The following is an 8838-nucleotide window of genomic DNA, read 5'->3' as shown; positions in this document are numbered from 1 at the left end:
CATGTGTGTGGATGTATCTCCAGAGCTCCAGTCTGACATAACCAACTACTCACTGGATATTTCCAACTAATATCCTATAGGCATCTCATACTCAGCATGTCTAAAACAGGTCTAATTATCTTTTCTCATAATCTATTCTTTCTTTTTTTCAGGATTTTAATTTAAAAAAAATTTGAACTTGACAAACCACCTAACAGGTATATTTCCATACACACACACATACACACAAAACAGAAAAAAAAAAGGATTATATGTGAAACCAAAAAATCTCTACTATATGCAGCTTATTTAAAAAAAATAGCAAATTCAACACATTATTATGATAATTTTGATTTTAAAAGCGTGCTGCTTGATATTGTAGTTATAAATGATATAAGTCCAATATGTGGTCACTTAGGCTATGTGGTCCTAATGACCATAAAAATATAAGCAATAACAGATAGCTTGTACTTTCTACTGTCCTGACTCATTCAGACCCTTTGTCAAACATGTAAATAATTCATGCTCCTGATTAAACAAGGTGATCCTGGCCTACTTCAGTGGCTGCAAGCCAACTCTCATACCTGGGATCTCTGATTAATAACTCAAATCATCACTCAATTTTTGGTTCTGATTAGGAAATTCTCCCTCCCATTTGGTATTGATAAGTGAGCAGAGGAATTTCCTTACCACATATGGGCACATATGGGTCTGATTAGGAATGCTTCTTCCTACATTCGGCATTGATTACTTGTTCTCAACCAAGCCCATCTTTAAGGTATAAAACTTCCCTGCCCAGACCCCACTTGGAGAAGTGTATACTCTCACCAATCTTTGCCACTGTACCAGTCTCCCTCCCTCAAGTGAATTATGGGTCCTCTGTTGCCAGATTTCTGTTTCTATTGCCATAGTGTGTGTGTACATGTGTGTATGTATATGTGTGCGTATATGTGTTTGTGCACACATGTGTGTATATATTTTGGGTTTTGCCTGCTTGCTGCACCCACATACTAATAAAGCTCATGCTTGTACTAGCTTCCTGAGCGTCAATTTTCTGTAAATCTTAGAATAACACAGGTCTTTACTTTAACCTGAGCTGGAAGGGCAAATATAGGAATTAGTTCCAAAGCTGTCTTGCTTGACTGTCTCCCTCTGAGCATCATTCTTTTCTATGCATTTAAAAAATGCTTCTTGATGATCCTGTCTTTCTTCTAATTTTTTTTGAGAAGGAAAAGGGGACATCATTACCACTCCCCTACTCACTCTCAACACCAGCCCTCCTTTGTAACAAGTCAAGTGTAACAAATCCACACATTGGCCACAACTGTGTAAAGGTGGGTTTCCATTTATTATATCACTTCACTTAAAAGTAATTACCTTTGTTAGGTAAGAATACTTCTTGATTAAAAGAATGTCAGAACTAGGTGGAAACAGAGCCTGTAAACTTCTTTGAATCAGTCAAAGCCAACGTGTGAAAGACTTGGTTTTCTTAAAGAATTTTATAAAAAGAGGAGGAGCCATTTCAGAATACAAAAATTGTGAGAAACGTATTTCATGATTAGTCTTTTGGAGTCATGATGGTTATTGTATCTATCAGAGTTCTTAAGTCTTTCAAAATTATTTTTCTTTACACTATTGTAGTCATTGTATAAATTATTCTCTTGGTTCTGCTCACTCCAATCTGTATTGGTTAATGTAGATTTCCTAGGTTTCTCTAAACCCATCATATTCATCATTTCTTACAGAGCAGTAATATTTCATTACATTTAGATGCCATCATTTATTTAGTCGTTCCACAATTGATGGACATCCTCTTAGTTTCCAGCTGTTTGCCATAACAAAATTACTTTGAATGTTTTTGTGCATGTGAGTTTTTCCTCCTGTCTTTGATCTCTCTGGGGGATATATGCTTAGTAGCATTGCAACTGGAAGATATACAATTTCATGACTTTTTGGGTAGAATTCCAAATTTTTTTCTTGAATACCGGTACAAACTCAAGGTTCAACCATCAGCATGATGGTTTGCCTGTTGTCTTGTATCCCTTCCTACAATTTTCATTTTCCTTTTTTGTTATCTTTGCCAGTCATCAGATTGGGTATGAGATGGAAGATTAGTGTTGTTTTAATTTGCATTTCTCTTGCGGTGGAGCATTTTTCATACGGATGCTAATAGTTTGCATTTTTTCTTTTGAGAACTGTCTGTTTATATCCTTTGACTATTTGATTATTGAAGAAATATTCTTGTTTTATATATATTTGAATCCATTCCCTTTTATATTTTGGAATCAGACATTTAATATATAAAGTTGCTACAAAGATCCCCCCCCATTTAAGTGTTTCTTTATTTAATTTTTTTTCTAATTACATGTAAAAAAATTTTTTTAACATTCATTTTAAAAAATTTTTGAGTTCCAAATTCTTTCCTTACCTTCCTCCCATTCCCTTTTCTGCGACAGCAAGCAATTTTATTTAGATTATACATATGCAGCCATGCAAAACATTTCCATATTAGTCATGTTGTGAAAAAAAAAAACAAAACACAGACAGCCCACGGGGTGGGGGGGGTGGAACATGAATAAAATAAAGAAAAAAAAAGAAAGAAAAAAAAGAAAAAAGAAACAAAATAAAAAAAATAAAGAAACAGTATGATTTGATCTGCTTTAAAACTCCATCAATTCTTTCTCTGAGGTGGATAGCATTTTTCATTTTATCTCTTTTTATTTTAACTGTATTGATTTTATTTCTGCAAAAGTTTTTCTTTTCAATTTTAGCTATTTTAAATGGAACTTACCTTTCTGTTTTCACAACCCATTTCTACCCCCCTCCTTGCTTTCCCACTGGGGATTCCACCATCCTTCTTGACACCCAGTTTTGGGACCTTGGAGTCGTGCTGAAATCCTCATTCCCCCTCACCCCACGTATCCATGTAGTTACCAAGTCTTGTTGATTTTACTTCAACAATATCTCTCCTGTCTCTTTTTCTCCACTCAAATGCCTACCACTCTAGTTCAGGCCCTCGTAACTTCTTGCCTAAATTATTGAAATAAACTTCTAATTGTTCTCTTCTCTATAATCTATCTTTCACACAGTTGCCAAAATGATATTCCTAAAGCACAGATCTGATCACTCCCCAGCTTAACAATGTCCAATGACTATTACCTGCAGCAACCCCTCTAAACGCCTCTGTTTGACATGTAAACCCTTCACAATCTTGCTGTCAGCTACATTTCCAGGCTTATTACTGTTTCATGGACTCTTTGATCCAGTCAAACTGGCCTTTTTTAGTCTTTCTCATACACAACATTCTTTCATTTTTGTGCTTTTGCACAAACTGTCTCTCTTGCCTAGAATATATTCCTTTCTCACCTTCCTTGTTTCCCTTAAAGCTGAATTCAAACATTACTTTCTATAGGAAGCTTTTCCAGATACTTCTCCATTATGATGCCTCCTCTCAAAAAATACCTTGTATTTGATTTATATAATCTTGTTTTTGTACAGTTCTCTTACATGTTGTTTCCTCCAACATAATATGATGGTAGGGCCTACTTCTTTTTTGCCTTTATATCCCCAGCACCTAGCACATAATAGATGCTTAATAAATACTTGTTGATTGATTGATTTTGTTTAGGCATAACTTACATATGTATTGATATGTTAACTCAAATATTTTATGACATTTGTGGTTACTTTGAATGGAATTGTTCTTGTTGGTTTTTTCTCTTTTTAATCATTACTATATAAAATTATTGATGATTGTTGTGAATTTATTTTGTATCCTGCCACTTTACTAGGTTGTTGTTGTTGATCAGTCATATCCAACTATTTGTGATCACTTAGACCCTAGCATGCCAAGATTGTCTATGGGGTTTTCTTGGCAAAGATAATTGAGTGATCTGCCATTTCATTCTCCAATGGATTGAAGCAAATAGAGGTTAATTGGCTTACTCAGGGTCACATGGCTAGTAAGTGTTTGTGGGCTAGTAAGTGTCCGTAGCTGGATTTGAACTCGGATCTTCTTGACTCTAGGCACATTGTTCTATCCACTGAGCCACCTTGTTGCTTTCTAGGTAGCAGGGTTGATAAAACAGTGGATATGGCATCAAGAAGATCTGAGTTTAAATTGATTTATCATCTTTCTAGATCTTAGTGTCTTCATCTGTAAAATGTAGATAATAAAAGTACCTACCTTAAAAAGTTGTTGTAAGGATCAATGTATATAGATAATGTATATAAAGTGCTTTGCAAACCTGAAGCTACCACACAAATGATAGTTATTTATTATTATTTTGGTCAGTTATTTGGGTAAATTCTGAGGTTTTTTATGTACACCAGCATACCATCTGCAAATAAGGGTAATTCCATCTCCTCCTTGCTGTTGTTTATACCTTTAATTTTGTTCTTTTGTATTATTGCTATTGCTAGTTGACAGAACAATTGTTAACATAATGACAGAAATTGTTAATACCAAATGTAATATTACATGCCACATGCCATGTCCCTTAATCATCCTAGCAATGTCATGAATTCCAGTAGTGTCCTTACATTCCTACCCCTAAGATAATGTCAATTAGGCTGAGCTGAACCGGATGCTAAGTCTCCACCAAGAGATTTTACCTTGTAAAAGAACCTAGCTTAAGCTGGATCTCAGTTTCTAATGTCCTTGCTCCCTTCCAGTGAGATTCATGGAATGAAGAGCAAAACGTCCAGAATGAATTGGTTTCACTTGCTTGGATTGCCAAGAACAACCGCAATCTCATGACCAGCCTTTGCTGCCTCATATTACCTCCTCCCTTTTCCCTCCAAAAAAGTATAAAGAACCTTTCATGGATCTCTTGGTTGGGAAATTCATTGCACTCTGCACTCATGGGACATCCCCTAGGGTAGCTGGTTTGCTACTCTGTTATCTCAATGAAAATGCTTTATTCCTCAACTCATGGCTTTGATTCATTTCAAGACTTGACACTAGTACTTCTAGAACTATTTCAAATGATAGTTGGGGTTTAATCTTAGGAAAATGTCTAGTATTTCTTCATTACAAACATGTTAACTCTTGGTTTTAAATATGTGCTTTTGATCACATTATCGCAGAGCCCTTGTATGTCTCTATCATTTACATATTTTTAAAAAATGGATGAATACTATATTTTATCAAACATATTATCTATTAAAATAATCATGCAGTTTTTGTTATTTTACTTATGTGACTAATTATACTTATTGTTTTCCTAGTGTTGGACCATCCTTATATCCTAATATGATCATATCCAACTTGGACATGTGAATTATTTTCTGGATATATTTCTGTGGGCAACTAGGTACTCAATGGATGGAGTGCTGGGCCTGGAGTCAGGAAGACCTGAGTTCAAATTCAGCCTCAGATACTAGCTGTGTGACTCAGGGCAAACAGTCACCAACGGAGTGAAGCAGGGACATGTGCTTGCTTCCATGCTTTTTAGCATGATATTTTCAGCCATGTTGTTGCATGCCTTCAACAAGGATGAAAATGACATCAAGGTCAACTACCACACTGATGGCAAATTATTTAACTTGAAAAGGCTACAAGCCAAGACTAAAGTGGAGGAAGAGCTGGTACATGACTTTTTGTTCTCAGATGATTGTGCACTCAATGTAGCCTCCAAGGCTGAGATGCAACAAAGTATGGATCACTTCTCTGCTGCTTGTGCTAATTTTGGCCTAACAATTAACACCAAGAAGACAGAAGTTCTCCACCAGCCACCACATCATCCATACATGGAATCATCAGTTACAGCAAATGGAGAAATTTTGAATGCTACACATAAGTTCACTTGCTTTGACAGTATATCTTTCTAGGGATCTACACATACATGATGAGGTTGAGGCATGCATTGACAGAGCTAGCTCAGTGTTTGGAAAACACCAAAGGAAAGTGTGGGAGGGAAGAACTATTAGACTGCTTACCAAACTGAAGATCTACAATACTGTTGTGATGACCTCTTTGTTGTATGCCTGTGAAACCTGGATGCTATACAAGCACAGTGCCAGGAAACTGAATTGCTTCCATTTGAATTGTCTTAGGAAGATTCTGAAGATCACCTAGCAAGATAAGGTAGCTGACACTGAGGTCCTTTCTCTAGCTGTCAAGCATTTAAACACTATTGCAGAGTGCAACTCTGATGGGCTGGCCATGTTGTTTGAATGCCAAACATATGTTTGCCTAAAAGACTATTTTATGGAGAACTCACACAAGGCCAAAGCTCACTTGTAGATCAGAAAAAGCAATAAAAAGACACTCTGAAGGTCTCTCTGAAGAACTTTGGAATTGATTGTGAGACATGGGAGACACTCGCACAAGACTGCCCAGGTGGTGTACTTACATCAAAGAAAGTGCTGTACTCTACGAACAAAACAGAATTGTAGTAGCTCAAAGGAAACATGTGATGTGCAAATTTAGAGACATCTCCACTCCAAATCTTCATATGGACTATTGGTGCCTGATTTGTGGTAGAGTCTTCTGAGCTTATGTTGGTCTAATCAGCCACAGTCAGACACATTGTACCTTGACCTCAAAATAGTGATGTCATTTTGGTCCTCTTCCAGAACAAAAGATAACAACTGACTGAAGGATCCTGGGCAAGTCACTTAACCCTATTTGCCTTGGTTTCCTCATCAGTAAAATGAGTTGGAGAGGGAAATGGCAAACCACTCTAATGTCTTTGCCAAGGAAGCCCCAAAAAGGGTTATGAAGAGTCAGATACAACTGAAATGACAGAACAACCACAACAGCATACATCTCTGTAGTCTCTTCGGAAGAATGATTTTATGTCAAATTTTGTATCATTATTCATTAACAAAACAACCTATGGTTCTTTATATTTTGTCTTTCCTTGGTTTGGATACAGTCATCGCATACAAGAAAGTTTGGTAGGATGCCTTCTGTCATTACTTATTAGGATGACTTTTGTAGCATTGGCATTAATTACTCTAAATATTTATTTTGAATTCAGATCTTTGTGGAGGAAGCCTAGGACTATGCACCCAAGGACCTGGAGAGAAGTGGCAACCCCCCAGGCTACAACTTTCAGTCTAATATCCATAGCCCTCATCCAAGGGAGAAAGCCCTGTGGAGAAAAAGCCTGGCTAATGACTCTGTAGGAGCTATGGCGCCTATTTCCTCTGTAGGCATAGCTAACTGAAGACCCAGAAAAGAAAGTTCTTACCACCAAAGTCCTTGGCATTGTCAAATGATTCCACATCAGAAACATATACACTTTTATCAATTAAAATGGCACTAATGAAGATGTGTTACCATCTAACTTGCCAATGGGTCTTTTCATTTGCCCTGCATCTAAATGGTCTGTATGGATTGTCTAGCCTGTATGGAATGTCTAGCCTTAAAAGGATGAGGGCTGTCTCACTTTTCTTTTTGTATCCTTCGTGCTTAGCACATTGCTTTGCACACAATAATCATTTTAAAAGAGTGCATTTTCATTCATTTTATTCATTCACTTGAAAATTCATCTGGCCCAGGATTTTGGCTCTCTTACAATCGCTGTTTGTTTTTATTTTGCTCAATTTCTTTTTTTTTTGAGATTGATTTGTTTAGAAGCTATTTTCCTTGCTTTGTTGGTCTGGGTATTTTATATCATCGTAGATACACATTAACTTTCTTAGAATTCTGTTTTTCTGGTATAATTGTATTTAGTATTCCTCACCATTCTCTTTACTTCCTTACTGTTGTGAATTTACCTTGCTCAAGTTTTATTTGTTCATAACCACCAGATGGCACTGGCAAATAGGGCAGAGAAGTCAATATTTTCCTGAGCCTTGAGCTGCTTATACATGCCCAGGGAACTCAATACTCTCTTCCCTTCATGTGGGCAGAAGGAGCTTCCTTAGTACTTTACTCCAGCTCAGGGGCACAGTTTTCCCTTGTACAGCAGTTCACTCCTCCTCCCCTCACAGAAGCATGGCTTTCCTTTCAGGACTAGCACTGGTTTTGTCACTGGGTGTTCTGGAATATGGGAAAGTCTCTTGCTTGCTTGTTCAGTCACCTCTAGGGTTTTTATTGGCTCATGTAAATCTGGTCTTCAGGATTATTCTTTATGTTTAATACACCTCTAATCTCAGTTAAATATGTGGCTCTACAAAGAAAATGTAAGAGATGATACCTGCCCTTATTCCATTACGGAGGTAGTGGTCCATAGGAATGGAATATTGCATATAATGTCATATCAATGTATTGATTATTTTTGCTATATCATTGTCTCCTTTCTCTTTTTAAAAAATTCTTTGAAAGGGGGATATGGGGGAACGTAGGTGATACATATGTAGATAAAGATACACATATCTTTAGATATAGATATAGATATAGACAAGTATCTAGTAAAAATATGTGACTCTTGAGCTCCCAGCCAGATTACATTGGCAGCTCTGCCTTGGATTTACTGATCCTCAGTAATTTAAATCTGCTACCCTTCGAGTTTTCTCCCCTTCCTTCCTTATCTGCAGAAATTTAAAGCAGAAATGGCACGGACTCAAATAGCTACAAAGTTTTTAGTAATGAGAAAGCCTAAAAATTCTGCTTAAAAAGATAACATTTCTCAAGGACTGGCTTTTTTTCTTTCTTCTCATTTTGAGCTGTATCTCTCCTCAACACTATTTTTGTACTACTGTGCTAACCTCTTAATTGTGACCTTTGTTCCCTGGCCTTTATTCCATCATCAGGAAGTATAACCAAGCCTATTTGCACAAGACTCTTCTCATTGGTGAGATGAATAACTTAATGCTTTGTGCCTGTATGGGAGGGTGGTGAAATTGGCGAGAGTTTGGAGAGGAGAACTCTTGTTCTTCAGGTTTCGAGCTCCAGGAGTAAACACA

This window comes from Vombatus ursinus, unplaced genomic scaffold, assembly GCF_900497805.2.
Source record: "Vombatus ursinus unplaced genomic scaffold, bare-nosed wombat genome assembly UNPS02007284.1, whole genome shotgun sequence".
Lineage (NCBI taxonomy): Eukaryota > Metazoa > Chordata > Mammalia > Diprotodontia > Vombatidae > Vombatus > Vombatus ursinus.
This window is presented reverse-complemented; position numbering follows the sequence as displayed.